Source organism: Bufo gargarizans, chromosome 6, assembly GCF_014858855.1.
Source record: "Bufo gargarizans isolate SCDJY-AF-19 chromosome 6, ASM1485885v1, whole genome shotgun sequence".
Lineage (NCBI taxonomy): Eukaryota > Metazoa > Chordata > Amphibia > Anura > Bufonidae > Bufo > Bufo gargarizans.
In genome coordinates, this window is record NC_058085.1 from 353453036 (window position 1) to 353469078 (window position 16043).

General features: G+C 48.3%; 1 protein-coding gene across 1 annotated transcript in view; it reads left to right on the plus strand.

Moving 5' to 3' along the window:
• Positions 1-16043, plus strand: part of SLK (STE20 like kinase) — a 53616-nt gene that overhangs the window by 928 nt on the left and 36645 nt on the right.

Below are 16043 nucleotides of genomic sequence, written 5' to 3' on the forward strand. Positions count from 1 at the left end.
CGCCTCTGAACTGGTATAATGCTGGACATCCGATATCCATGGGTCTGAGCAGGAAACCAAGCGTCAGTAAATTGCTCTAGAGGCCGGCTGGCTATTCTCACTCGAAATATGGACACTTTGCTGCCCTTTTTTGATACATTGTTTCTTCTATTGTAATACTAAATGTTGTTACATCTTTTATGTCCTTCAAAATATGAAGAAACAAACCATTTATACTGTCTGGTCAGACCAGTTAGGGCTCTTTCACACTTGCGTTGTTCTTTTCTTCCGGCATAGAGTTCCGTCGTCGCGGCGGGGGAGCAGTATACTTACCGTCCGTGCGGCTCCCAGGGGGGCTTCAGAGTGACGTCAGGGCGCCCCACGCGAATGGATGACGTGATCGCATGGCACATCATCCATGCGCATGGGGCGCTCTGACGTCACTCTGGAGCGCCCCGGGAGCCGCGCGGACTGTAAGTATACCGCTCCCCACTCCTACTATGGCAACCAGGACTTTAATAGCGTCCTGGCTGCCATAGTAACACTGAACGCATTTTGAAGATGGATCCGTCTTTAAATGCTTTCAGTTCACTTGCGTTTTTCCGCATCCGGCGTGTAATTCCGGCAAATGGAGTACATGCCGGATCCGGACAACGCAAGTGTGAAAGAGCCCTAACCGTTACAAGGCGTGCGCCGTTACGTCTGTAGCATCCGGACGCTACACGGACCAGACTTAGATCGCAGAGGTTGTCAGAGTTAGGTCCAGTAGAGCGTCTTGTTACTGCAGCTGTCATGGGGGCCTTCATCCTGTCCCCTAGCCCCCTGACTCGTGCCAAGGGCCTCTCATGCTAATGAGCTCTGACCGGTCGCGGTTGCTACGTTTTCTGAATTTTGTCGTTTGGACATTGATATATGTATATGCAGGGCAGTTGCCCCATCATAACCTTGTCGCGCCCCCTTTGAAAGACAAATGGGGTCATTTTATCAAACTGGTGTAAAGTAGAACTGCCCGTAGCGACCAGTCAGATTCCACCTTTCATTTTTCGTAGCTCCTTTGGAGCTGATTGGTTGCTATGGGCGACTAAGCTTGATAAATGACCCCCAAAGTGTGATGTGCTGCAGCCATACGATCCCCAGCTGTATATGGAGGATACCTGCGGCACACTTGATACGTTGGGGCTAAGACTGTCCGTAAACGCCGGTCAGCGGAGTCGTGGACAGCTGTCGGCTCAGAGACTGGGGAAAGTGACTCCATCTGTCATGTCTTCTTGATGTGACCGGGCAGATAACAAGTTGGCCGGCGTACAAGCCACATCAAGACTTCATTCCGCTGGGGGTTGTGACTCGGAGAAGTGTTGTAATGACGACCTCTCCCTTCTTCCTCCCAGGATCATACACATTACAGTACCGGGGGTCTCAGACCGGCCGAGCCCCTGTTTGTAGCCCCCTGATACTTCTAATAAGTTACAGCACATGTTCAGGTCCCCTCTGCAATCCGTTTAATTTAAAGGACTCCCGGTAAGAAGGTTCCCTGCATAGACCCATGGGCGATACGGTCACGTGTTCATATCTGGTGACGACTGCAAAAGACGACAGAGGTAGAATTAAAGGGGCGTTCCGGGATTCATATATTAATGGCACATTTTCAGGTTAGGTCATCCGTATTAGATCGGTGGAGGTCCAACTACCAGGCCGCGGTGCTCTGGTGACGTCACGTTCATTGGTCACATGGCCTCGGACAGGGGTGAACAACCTGCGACACTCCAGCAGTTGTGAAACTACAATTCCCAGCATGCTCCATTCATTTCTATGAGAGTTCTGAGGAGAGCAGAGCAAGTACAACCCTGGCCTAGGTGATGCTCAGACCCATTCAAGCAAATGGCCCCGAGATGCAATACCGAGCACAACCACTATACGATGTAGGGCGCTGTGCTCGGTGAGCTGCGAGGCGCCGGGGAACCCACCAGAGTGCCGCAACCTCTTTAAACAGCTGAGTGGCGGGAGTTCTGGGAGTCGGACCCCCACCGATCAGGTATTGGTGACCTGTCCCGAGGATAAGTCATCAACATAGGAATCCCCGAAAATCCTTTTAAAGGGAATCTGTCACATTATGGTGTCCAACCTGCAGGCAGCATGATATGAAGCAGGAGGAGCTGAGGAATATAGTTTTGTAGGAAAAGCTTCATTAAAAATTATTTGCTCTTGTGCATAGGAGTCCGGTGGGAGGTGTTAACAACCTTCCCTACATGGAAATGCATGCAGAGCTAGCGGTCAGTCACTTCTAGGACCTCCCACTGGACTCCTAAGCATAGAATAGCAGGATGTCCTTTATGACAAGAAGAATAGCGCTGCATGCTGTGCTGTTCTTCTCATTAAAGGGGTTCTGCAGTTTGTTTAAGCTGATGATCCATCCTCTGGATAGATCTTCAGCATTCTGATCGGCGGGGATCCAACACCCAGGACCCCCGCCGATCAGCAGTTTGAGAAGGCAGCGGCGCTCCACGGCCTTCTCACTGTTCACCGCTGGCCCAGTGACATCACGACTAGTATCAATGGCCTGGGCGGCGCTAAGCTCCATTCAAGTGAACAGAGCTTAGCCCCGCCCAGGCCAGTGATACAAGTCGTGACGTCACTAGGCCATGCGGTAAACAGCGAGAAGGCCGTAGTGCGACTGCCTTCTCAAACTGCTGATCGGCAGGGGTCCCGGGTGTCGGACCCTAGCTGATCAGCTTCTGATGATCTATCCGGAGGACAGATCATCAGTTTATAAAAACTGCAGAACCCCTTTAAATATGACGGACTCCCCTCCTGACCGAGGCTCTGAAGGGAAATGTGAACGGAGCCCAATGTGGAGGTCCGGCATCTCTAACTCCTGGTGATCCTCTGTCACGGCCGGGGGACATTTATTATTATTACATGGTGCCCGTGTCCAAACATTGAGCTCGCCATAGCAGGAGCCCCCTGTACTCTGCTCCGCTTCATAAAAGGGGCTCCAGCTGGGGCAACCCTCTTAAAGGGGTATTCGGGGATTATTATGGCCTGTCCTCAGATGCCGCTGAAAGGGTTTTATGTAGATGCTCGTATTCTATTTGTATTTCTTAGCTATGATGTCACTTCTGTGATTATACACCGCCCCTTCCTTACGTGCGATCGGCTTTCTAAAAACCAGATTTGTACAAACCTAAACCTTATCGACGCAGACCGGAGTAGTGCGCGCCGCCCCCGCTTCTCCTCAGCCCTTCCTGAGCGCTGCTCCGGGCATATTATTCTGCAGCTTGCAGGGGGCTAATGAAAGTGTCTTTCTTCTGTGGGAAAGTCGTAGAAGAAACCAAATCCCCCACTAGAGACGGGCTCTGCTCGGCGGCCCCCCGCCCCCTCTCTGCCCGGCAGGCAGCCTCCAGTTTCAGTCATTCAATCCTCTGGCCGGAGTTCACTTCATGCAGCCATGTGATTGTCTGATCACAGATAGGAGCCGCTCATCACACGGAGGCGGCCGCAACGCCAGGCGCGGTTACTGGAAGTCACACGGAGGGGCTTCGGGGTTGTCATATCTTCCTGATGAGGAGCCCTGTGATTACTCTGTGGGGTATTTATGGGGTTTCTTAGGAAATGATGGGGTCCCCCACTGAAAAAATAGTTGCCTAATAAGCTATTCCCTAATAATAATGATAATTGTTTGGCTAATGCGGACCTGTCATGTCCTTCAAAACCCCAATTTCTAGCTGCCGTCCAGCTTCTAGCCTCTGGAACCACCCGTTTTCCAAGCAATTGGCGCCGTCGCCTTCTGCACCCGATAAGCTAATGAGGCTGGAAGAAAAAATACGTAGGCAGAGAATCTATAAAAGGCTCCTGAGACATGAGAGGTCCTCCTAAGAGGGCTCATGCACACAAGCTTATTTATTTTTCCGTGTCCGTTTTTTTGTGGCTCCTATGCGGAACCATTCACTTCAATGGGTCCGCATAAAAAAAACTGAATTCACTCCGTGTGCTTTCCGTTTCCGTAGGTCCACATGACCATTCCACCAAAGAATAGAACATGTCCTATTATTGTCCACATTACGGACAGGGAAAGGACTGTTCTGTTAGGGGCCGGCCCTTACTTCCCACAAAATGCGGAATGCACACGGATGGTATCCGTGTTTTGCAGTCGTGCGTACGAGCCCTTAAAGTGCCATAATGAGGCTGCCATGAAACATTGACACGTCAGGATTCTCAAGCTTTGAGGTTAAAAAAAAAATAATATTTTGGGATGTTAGATCAGTATTGAACGGAGAACCTGACCACCAAGGACAGATATTACTTTATTTTTTTGTGGAGGGGGGGGGGCATGGGCTTTTGAGAATTAGGCCTCATGCACACGACCGTTCCGTTTTTTGCGGATTGCAAATTGCAGATCCGCAAAACACGGAAGCCTTCCGCAATTTGCGGAACGGAACAGGCAGCCTATTGTAGAGATGCCTATTTTTGTCCGCAAAACGGACAAGAATAGGACGTTATATTTTTTTTTGCAGGGCCACGGAACAGGAGCAACAGATGCGGACAGCACACGGAGTGCTGTCCGCATCTTTTGCTGCCCCATTGAAGTGAATGGGTCCGCACCCGAGCCGCAAAAACTGCAGCTCTGATGCAGCCCAGAACAACGGTCGTGTGAATGAGGCCTGATTGAGATCACTGTGGGTCAATTATGTACATTTTTTTTACACCAGTTTCTGGCACACAAATAGTCACAAGACCCATTTTTGAAACGTTTTAAACACCAGTGCGACAATATTTAGTATTTTTATATTCTTATATTTTGAATTTTTTCGCCGTCCTCACCATTTTGGAGTGGCTGGGACTTCGGCCCTGGCAAACTTACTATAACAGGGATAAAGGAGGAGTAAAAACGACTGCAGTCAGGGCTGGAGTAGCGCATGAACCGCCGGTGGTGCACGAAGTCTATGAAGAGGCTTCATCATATATTAGGCTAATCCTCCGGCAGTGCGGGGGAAGGACGGGGACAAAGACTGGCGTGAAAAGACGGTCTTTGTAGATGACCCCCATTGATCTCTGGACCTAAAAATAATCCCAGCCTAGTATGATCCGTCAGGGACCACATGAGTCTTCTGCTGAGCTTTGAATTTGGGAGACCCCCCCCCTGTTAAATGATTTGTACATCCGAGTCATTTGTGCCTGCAGACTGTGGTCCTATAAGGCGACTTTCACACCAGCGCTTTTACTGGATCCGGCAGGGTTCAGCAAAGACGCTTCCGTTACTGATAATACAACCGTCTGCATCCGTTATGAACGGATCCAGTTGTATTATCTTTAACATAGCCAAGACGGATCCGTCATGAACTCCACTGCAAGTCAATGGGGGACGGATCCGTTTTCTAGTTGGCAAAGAAAACAGATCCTTCCCCATTGACTTGCATTGTGGGTCATGACGGAAAGCAAACCGCAGCATGTATGAGAACGCAACCAAACGGAGCGGAATGCATTTTGGAGCACTCCGTTCTGTTCAGTTACGTTTTGTCCCATGACCCTATGACGGATCTCAATACAAGAAAATATTAACGCTAGTGTGAGAGTAGCTTAAAGCTAGGTCTACACGACGACATTTATGTCGCACCAATGTCGCGCGACAATTTTTATAATGATAGTCTATGTGATATCGCACTGCAACATACTGCGACGCGACAGTCGCAAAAAATCCATTCGAAGTGGATTTTTCGGTGACTGTCGCAGCATGTCACAGTGCGACACCATAGACTATCATTATAAAAATTGCCGCGTGACATTGTGCACAACTACACTGCAACAGCTGTCGCGCGACCCATGTCGTGGTGTAGACCTAGCCTAACACGTGTAGGGCAGATCCCAGTACACATGTCATTCCATAGTCGGGATCCAACGTGTCCTTGTAATACATGTGCGGCTCATTAAATGTCTGCCACCACAGCAGCTTCTGCTTTGATTCCGTAAATACAAGCTCATGTTTTATTACAGGGCGCGCACAAGTTTATTACAGGAACACAACACTAGAAAATGATTCCAGCACTTCCTTCATTAAAGGGGTTGTCTCCGCTCACTCTTGTCATTCACACGTCCGCAGAATGGGTCCGCATCTGTTCCGCAAATTGCGGAACGGGTGCGGACCCATTCACTCTCTATGGGGCAGGAATGGATGCGGACAGAACCACAGTGTGCTGTTCACAGCCGCATTTCCGGAGGGTGCCCCCGATCTTCTGGTCCGCGGCTCCGGAAAATAATAGAACTTGTCCGCAATTGCGGACAAGAATAAGCAGTTCTATGGGGGTGCCGGCCCGGTGTATTGCGGATCCGCAATACACTACAGACGTGTGAATGGACCCTTACTAAGGTGAGGTGGGACTTAAAGGGGTTTTCCCATCACAGACAATCAGGCCATATCACTAGGATATTCCCCCATTGTCTGATAGGTGCGGGTCTCACCTCTGGGACCCGCACCTACCCTGAGAATGCAGCGGAAAGAACAGTGGCTGGGGGACCACGGGTTTCCCTTACGCGGCCACTGCTCCCATTCATTTCTATTGGGCTGCTGAAAATAGCTGAGTGCTGAATGAATGGAGGGCGGCTGCACATGCGTAGTGCTCCCTCCATAACTTTCGGGTCTCCGTTCTCAGTGTAGATGCGGGTCCCAGAGGTAGGACCCCCACCTATCAGACAATGGGGGCATATCCTAGCGATATGCCCCCATTGTCTGTGATGGAAATACCCCTTTAAGCCTGTATTACACAGCCCGATGTGGCAGACGATTGTCAGGAGAGAAGCGTTTCCTCCCGGCAATCACCTGCTCACTAGTGGAGGAGACCTCTGCAGTTACATGCAGCGATGTCCTCCACAGCATAGGGAGGAGCGATCATTGTGCCTTCGCTCGTCCCCATGCTGTATAGTGGTTTGTCGGTGACAAATCGTAATTAGACCGCACGATCTGCCGCCGGCAAACAATGATTTTTTAACGCGTCAAAAGATTTGGATTCCCCGATGAATGAGCAATTATACCCTGCAAGATGGTCGCTAACGAGTGTTCGTACGAATGCTTGTTGGCGATCGTCTGCCCAAAAATCGGGCAGTGTAATACAGGCTTAAGTCCTGACCACCAGGTGGGTGGGAAACATGCGAGCTACTGAAACAACTGGGCGCCGGCCCTTTCTGCTGTTTCCCAGCCACCTGGGAGGAAACCCTCACAAACATGGTGAGAACATACAGACTCCAGGTAAATAATGCTTAGTTTGATATTTCACACCATCACCTGCCTGTGACCCACTTTTGCCAACCTTGGACAACCCCTTTAATCACCGCCAGGGATCACAAATTCTCCCAGTCATGGCGAACTACGCCTTAATCTTCTGCCATATCTGCTTTAGTAAATACTTGTATTTTTCATAAAATCCCTATTCTGGAATATCTTTTCTTGTAACTGCTGCATGTCATACCTCTGCTATTCCTCTTGATTATTTACAGACAACTGGGTTTTACCACTGGGGGTGTGTCCCTACGGCGTCTGACTGTCCAACTGGCGCGTTGTCAGACTGTGTAGGGACACACCCCTTTGGGAGCGGTAACACCCAGCTGTAATTTTATTCATAATTGTATAGGAGGAATAGCAGAGGAACGGCACAGTGCAGAGTCATGAGGAAAGAGTCTCCCAATACAAGTAATTACTAAATTAGGTTAGGAGAAGTGACAGGTCCTCTTTAAATCAGAACACATTTTGGGGTAGTTAACCCCCTTCTTTGGGTAAAAAATGGGGATTTGAGTATCGCCAGCTGCCATGCTGTTTGCACTTGTGAAGATATTTGTGTGTGATCATCTGTATATTTTAGGGAATTGCTTTTTATGCATTACCCCTGTAACTTTTATGTCACTTTACGCAAGGCTGAGCTGCAATACCAGACACAGCCTGAGGACAACAGAGGCGCTGTTTCTGGAGGGAGAAATTCAGAGGACTCCTTTTATCATGCCGCAAAAGCAGAGATTCCTTTCCGTCGTTTTCTGTCATTTAAGGGTACTTTCACACTAGCGTTTTTCTTTTCCGGCGCTGAGTTGCGTCCTAGGGGCTCAAATCCGGAAAAGAACTGATCAGGCATATCCCCATGCATTCGGAATGGAGAGCGATCCATTCAGGATGCATCAGGATGTCTTCAGTTCAGTCTTTTTGACTGATCAGGCTTTCCAGAAAACCGTAGCATGTTGTATTTTTACCTCCGGCCAAAAATCCTGAACACTTTGACTGAACGCCGGATCCGGTCTTTCCAATGCATTTTTTCATTGTGATCAAAATCCTGATAAGGATTCAAATGTAATCCGTTATCACACGTTTTTCCGGATCCGGTGGGCAGTTCTGGTGTCGGAAATGAACGCCGGATTTAAACAACACTAGTGTGAAAGTAGCCTAAATGAGCAATAAATCTTAAGCCAGGGGCCGTGTCCTCTGCGCCAAGCACTGGGGTCTCCTCGCCATGTTCTGCAGTGATTTATGATACGGTCATTTACACTCACGGTTACAGGATGGCGGCTGTTTTTGCGCAGTTCCTGGGAATGTTTTAGGTATAGGTAGGCTTTGTTAATGGACTGAAGGAGGGGGCGGCAGTCCCATTACTGGCCCGGGTGAAGGAGGGGGGCGGCAGTCCCATTACTGGCCCGGGTGAAGGAGGGGGGCGGCAGTCCCATTACTGGCCCGGGTGAAGGAGGGGGGCGGCAGGCCCATTACTGGCCCGGGGGAAGGAGGGGGGCGGCAGGCCCATTACTGGCCCGGGGGAAGGAGGGGGGCGGCAGGCCCATTACTGGCCCGGGTGAAGGAGGGGGGCGGCAGGCCCATTACTGGCCCGGGTGAAGGAGGGGGGCGGCAGGCCCATTACTGGCCGGGGAGGATCCTGTTAACTTTTGGTCCATCCTGCTTCTTGTTAATATGTGACAGATCATGTGCATTGGATCGCAGTCCAGAGGTTGTCCAGATACAGGTTCTCTTATTATCCGTTAGGATTCCAGATAATGGACATTTAAAGGGAAACACACAGAAATCATTTGCCATAACGTGTTACAAAGCGGTTCGATGCTCGGGGCTGATCTTGGGGACTGCGCTGCAGGGGTCGCATATCCATCCACATAGGGGGCGTATATAGGGAACGATGGAGGCATCTTATACATTGTGTGGGTTATTCCATAACACTTGTACAGAGGTAATTATGGAGTAAACATCACATGAAGCGCTGTCTGGGAAATCTACTACTGATATATTACACCGTGTAAACGCACATACATGACGTGACCTGTGATGACAGCACATACATGACGTGACCTGTGATGACAGCACATACATGACGTGACCTCGGATAACAGCCGCTATTAGAGGGTTTGTCCTGTGAGGGTTAATAGCTGGATATTCTTAAAATGAATAAAAAAATTAATTAAAAACAAAAAAAAAATGCCACCCTGATCTGCAATAATTCTTTACTCTGTGGGCCCTTTGGGTGCTGTATTCAATGTCATTGTCAGGTATCCATGTCCGTTCCTGTCCATAATTAAGAGATATAAGGGTGAATTCACTTACGACAGATTTGTTGCAGAAATTTCTGCGACTGATCGGTTCCGTTCTTGTGAATGGAGCTTTACAGCCACAGAAATGAATGAAAGGATAAGGTACAGTGGCAAAAGTTTGGGCACCCCAAATAAAGAATAAGGTCCTGAAGAAAAACTTTGGGAACCCTGCATGATGACTGCCTAGTAGCACCTCCTTTGGCAAATGTCGCAGCTTGTAAGCAGCCTTTTGTAGCAGCCAAGATTTCCATCTGCTCTGTGAGATTTCTGGGCCGTCTTGCATGCACTGCTCTTTTGAGGTCTATCCACAGATTTTAATGGGGACTGTGAGGGCCATGGTAAAACCTCTGTGTGAAAGGGTTATCCCATGACTAATGTAACAAAGCCAGAACCAGCCCTGTACCTCACATGGATCCAGAGATTTATATCAATCTGAAAGCTCAAGGGGGGCGTGTCCATGCTCTCCCACAGCTCAGGGGGCGTGTCTCAGCTCTCCCTATCACAGCTCAGGAGGCAGTTGAAGGATGAAACTGAGCATGTGCGACCTTCTCAGTGAGCAGGTCAAAGAAATGAGAAAAAACAAACCGCAGGTGGCGCTATACAGATACATTTTATTGAATAACTTAGTGGCTGTGCAAAATTTTTAATTACATGCAATTACAAAAGTATTCAGATCCAGGTGCTGGTTTGAAAAGTGTAGAATTTTTTTTTTTTTGTGGGACAACCCCTTTAAGTGAATAAATAGCAAGATATACTGAATTTGTTCGCAGAAAACTATGTTAGTCAGCTCAGCTCCTGCTCTATAACATACAGAATGCAGTGTATTTCATAGTGACAGGTTCCCTTTAACAATCTGGATTTGGGTTACAGCCCTTGGACCCCCTGCTCTCTTGCTCTGAAGTTATGAAACCCCTGTACATATACATGTCTATTTCTGGATCTGACTGAGCGTTCATTTTTAGGGCGCCTGCACACTGTGGCAGGTGAACGTGCACAGGTAACAGCGGATTTTGACTGTGGATTTTGCTGCAGATCTTACCCTTCCATAGAAAAGGCTGAAATCCACGGCTAAAACCGCAAACATCATTGACATGCTGCGGAATTGGAAACCCTCAATATTTCTGTAATCTCGTACACTTTGCTGGTCCTGTACTACGCTGCGTTGTTTCTGCTCAGGAATCCGCAGTGGAAAAACCGCACGTGGTGCAGCCGGCCTTAGAAATCATGACGTTAAAGCTATAGAAGGTGGTATGTACTTTAGAAACCAGCCCGTCTTCGCTTTGCTATGATGGAGATGAATGTCTTCATAGGGACCTCCAGATGGGCAGCGCGGTCTTCCCACGCTTCTTTCGGATTAATGCAGATTTTTAAAGCGTGTAGAAATAACGGACTCCAGATCCTGAGGGCTTGGAGGACCTTATTCTACTAGGGATGTGACCGGTCAGTCCTCGGCTAGTCCTGTCCTTTGTTCGGGTGAGGAAGTGGTTGGATAAGATAAGATAAGCACATCCCGGGAAATGTCTGCAGCCGTCCATCATATGTGTCTGTCCTGAGGGCCCCGGACAATATTCGCCTGCAGGGATCTCAGTGGGGGACGCTCCGAAGCGAATCACCAACCTAATGGAAAACGCTGCCGTTCTCACTGCTGTGCAGCTACATCCACAGAGCTCACGCTTTAGCTCGGACCCCGGCTGATTAGCATTAGCATCTCCTATGTCGAGCCTTTATGTGAGATGACATCATGGAAAATGTTTGCTATGTAATCAAAAGGGAAAACTGGCATGTGAACTGCTCCCTATAAATAGCCGGCCGCGTTACGTAAGGGACCCGCCACCGGGACGGCATCTGTTAGCGTCAGAGGAAAGACTTACTCATCGTGCACGCCAGGCCTGGACATACTGGGAAATTTATCAAAACTAGTGCTGGGGGAATATGGCGGAGTTACCTGTAACAACCAGTTAGATGATCGCAACTCTTATATTTTAGAAGGCCTTTAGGAAATGAAAGCAGTGACCTGATTGGCGCTGTGGGTCATTTATTTCTCCTTTTCCTTGCGTTAAACAATTTTTTTTTTTTCTTTTCTTTTTTATATATATATATTTTTTTACTCCTAGCATTTGATAATGACCGGGTCTATGTGGACCTTACAGGGGTTTCAAGGTGTATAATATTAAGGCCCTATCCTCAGGATGGATCCTCGGTATCTGATTCGGTGGGGGTCTGACTCCTGATACCCCCGCTGATCAGATGTTAGGCCAGTGATGTCGCCATCATCAGTCATATACAGCAGTGTTCACATGGTGCGACATGTTTTACCAACTCAAAGCTGCCAGATGGCCGTAGCAATCACAGGGGTCCAGGGTATCGGACCCCGAGCGATCAGATACCAATGGCCTATCTTGAGGATAGTCCATCAGTATCAAAATCTCAGAAAACCCCTTTAAACGCTGACGTGTTGTCACAGATCAGTTGCTTTTGATGGGCTCCGAGGTAACATCACTCTTAGGGCTCATTCACGCGACCGTGCCGTGTTTTGCGGTCATCAAATTGCAGATCCGGAAAACACAGATGCCGCCTGTGTGCCTTTCGGAATTTGCGAAACGGAACAGGAGGCCTATTCTTGTCCGCAAAACAGACAAGAATAGGGACATGACTCGTAATTTTTGCGGGGGCCACGGAACGGAGCAACGGATGCGGACAGCACACGGAGTGTTGTCCGCATATTTTGCGACCCCATTGAAGTGAATGGGTCACACACGAGCCGCAAAAAATGTGGCTCGGATGCGGACCAAAACAGCGGTCGTTTGAATGAGCCCTTAGTGACCCTTAAATAATAAATGACACTAGTTCTCTGTTTTTCTCTAAATTTACCACGCGGCAGATACCTTGTACCCCGCTGTTTGGGCAGGTGTCATGGCGGCCAGGGTCATGCGTACACTACAGACTCTAACGTGTACTTGTAAACGCCCCCTGTAGAGTTGGTAAAACATGTCAGACTGTTTGGTTTTCACACCGTGTCCACACTGCTGTATATGCACGCCGGCTTCTCTTTGGGACAGCAATGTTCATCCTGGGCTTTCTAAAATTATTGGCGGGGGTCCCGGGTGGCGGATCCCCACCAATCCAATACCAGTGATCTATCCTGAGGATAGGTCATCAGTATCAAAATCTCAGAAAACACCTTTAACTACAGCTCCAGCATGCTGGGTGTAGTAGTTTCACACCAGTTGAAGAGCCACAGGTTGGAGACCCCTGCTGTAGATCAACGCTTTTACTTTGTACACATAGTCTATTCACACGTCCGCAAGTGTTTTGCGGTCTGCAGATCCGCAAAACACGGACAGCGGCCATGTGCATTCCGCATTTTGCAGACCGCACATGGCCGGCACTATGATAGAAATGCCTATTCTTGTCCGTGGCTGCAGACAAGAATAGGACATGCTCTATCTTTTTTGCGGGGCCACAGAACGGAAGTGCAGATGCGGACAGCACACGATGTGCTGCCCGCATCTTTTGCGGCCTCGTTGAAATGAATAGGGTCTGTACCAATTCCGCAAAATTGCGTAACGGTTGCAGACCCATTGAAGCGGACATGTGAATGAACCCTTAGGCCTCTTTCACACGGCCATTGCGGAAAAATGTGCGGGTGCACGCTCGATTTTTCCGCGCGAGTGCAAAACATTGTAATGCATTTTGCACGAGCGTGAGAAAAATCGCGCATGTTTGGTACCCAAACCCGAACTTCTTCACAGAAGTTCGGGCTTGGGATTGATGGTCTGAAGATTGTATTATTTTCCCTTCTAACATGGTTATAAGGGAAAATAATAGCATTCTGAATACAGAATGCATAGTACAATAGCACTGGAGGGGTTAAATTTTTTTTAACTCACCTTAATCCACGTGATCGCGCAGCCGGCATCTCTTCTGTCTGTCTTCTGTGCTGTGTGCAGCAACAGGACCTGTGGTGACGTCACTCCGGTCATCACATGATCCATCACATGATCTTTTACCATGGTGATGGATATGTGATGATCGGAGTGACGTCACCACAGGTCCTGTTGCTGCACAGAAGACAGACAGAAGAGATGCCGGCTGCGCGATCACGTGGATTAAGGTGAGTTAAAAAAATTTTTAACCCCTCCAGTGCTATTGTACTATGCATTCTGTATTCAGAATGCTATTATTTTCCCTTATAACCATGTTAGAAGGGAAAATAATAATGATCGGGTCTCCATCCCGATCGTCTCCTAGCAACCGTGTGTGAAAATCGCACCGCATCCGCACTTGCTTGCGGATGCTTGCGATTTTCACGCAACCCCATTCATTTCTATGGGGCCTGCGTTACGTGAAAAGCGCACAAAATAGAGCATGCTGCGATTTTCACGCAACGCATAAGTGATGCGTGAAAATCACTGCTCGTGTGAACAGCTCCATAGAAATGAATGGGTCGGTATTCAGTGCGGGTGCAATACGTTCAACTCACGCATCGCACCCGCGCGGAATACTCGCCCGTGTGAAAGTGGCCTAACAGGGCATTTGCTGGTCATTTTTTTTTTTTACACCTTCTCATTTTTGGGTACACTTGGTGCATGTTGATGTTAGGAATGTGCTTTTTGTATATATTATTTAATCTATATTTGTATCGGTGGATTTTTGTACCCCTCTATACATCTTTGTCTTGTATCAGGGCTTAAAGGGGTTCTCCAGTACTTGATAGCTTTTCCTCAAGACAGGTCATCCATATCTGATCAGTGGAAATCTGACGCCCCCACCAGACATCTCCGCCCATTGTGTAGTGGACAGAGCTGATTACGTAGAAGTGAACACAGTGGATGTAGTTCTGGCACGTACTTCCCGCGCCGGAGCTACCACAGAAGAGCTGTTTGGTGGAGGTCGGAGTGTCGCTCGCCCCCGATCAGGTATTGATGCCTTATCAGTATTTATAAAGCAGCAGTATAAAAGTACTGGACAATCCCTTTAAGGGTCCATTCAGATGTCCGTAGAACAGGTCCGGATCTGTTCCGCAATTATGCGGAACGGGTGCAGACCCATTCATTTTCAAAAGTGCCGGAAAAGATGCGGACAGCACACAGTGTCCGCGGCTCCGCCAAAAAATAGAGCATGTACTATTCTTGTCTGCAGAATCCAAGTGCCAGCGATGTGCGGCATCGGTGTTTGGCGGTCCGCAATTTGCAGACCTGCAAAACACTATGGATGTCTGAATGGACCCTAAGAGGGATGTCCAGATGGAAAATGGGGCCCATATTCCCCCTCACTGGTCCCATGCCTGTTCAGCCAATCACTGATAATTGAGGTCAATGCTGCGGCAAGTGATTGGCTGCGCAAATATCGAAACAGGACTGGGAAACAGACCAGCGGAGACCCAGTAAGCATCAGACCGGGGGCATCAAGGGACCAACAAGGGTGAATACGGCTTCTTTTTATTTATTTTTATCCTACTCTGAATCCTCTCCCTATAATTTTACCTTCTAGACAACCCCTTTAATGTGGGATACTTTGTCTTGGAGGATGCATCTGTTTGTCTCTAATCTGGTGCTTTTTAAATTATTGTATTTTTTTCTTTCTTTCTTTCTTTTTTGCTTGTGTGTGTGTATAATATAATATATAAAATTCGCCATATAAGACGCACTTAACTTTTAGAGGCGGAAAATAAGAAAAAAATATTTTTCATCAGACCTCAGAACAGACCCCTAATGTTAATAAGTCCCCCAATCAGACCTTAGATCAGACCTCCGTGGGTGTGATAGATTTAGATATATATGACCCAATAAGTCCCCCAATCAGACCTCCATGTGAATGACCTCCATAAGTCCCCCAAAAAATCAACTTACCTCTCCTGCTCCAGATGCCACCCTTCAAATCCAGCACTCTTCTTCTTCCTGCTGCGCGCTGTGCTGTGATTTGACGCGCACTGTGTGAGGTCACAGCGAGCGGACGAGGATCGGGAAGCGTTGAGTACAGAACCCGGGGAGCGCTGCATTCGCTGCTTACTGGTCCTCCTGTACTAATGAGCGCTTCCATAAGATGCACTGACATAATTACCCCCACTTTGGGTGGAAAAAAAGAGTGTCTTATACGGTGAAAAATAATAGTTTGTGTGTGTGTATGTGTGTGTGTGTTTTTGTTTTGTGGCATGGTGGAACATTTAAAAAACAAAAACTCTCGGACTGCCCCTTTAAGTGGTGCAAGCTATGTAAGTGTGTCTGTTACTAGGAGCTCGGGCTGTTTTGTATACACCTATAGGGCACAGGCTGTGACCCGTTCTTGGATTTCATCACTTCTTCACCAGGAGCGCAGACATGACCTCATCCTGATGCAGCTACTCTGGGCTGCGGCCGTCCGAGGTATTGTCTCTGCTTGGTGTGAGGAAGTCGGCTATCCTGTATGTGAGTCACCCGGCTATAGTCAGCAATGTCAACACTTGTATAATGGAGAGTGACCCATAATACAAATATCCTCATTCTGTCGAAGTGGGACAACCC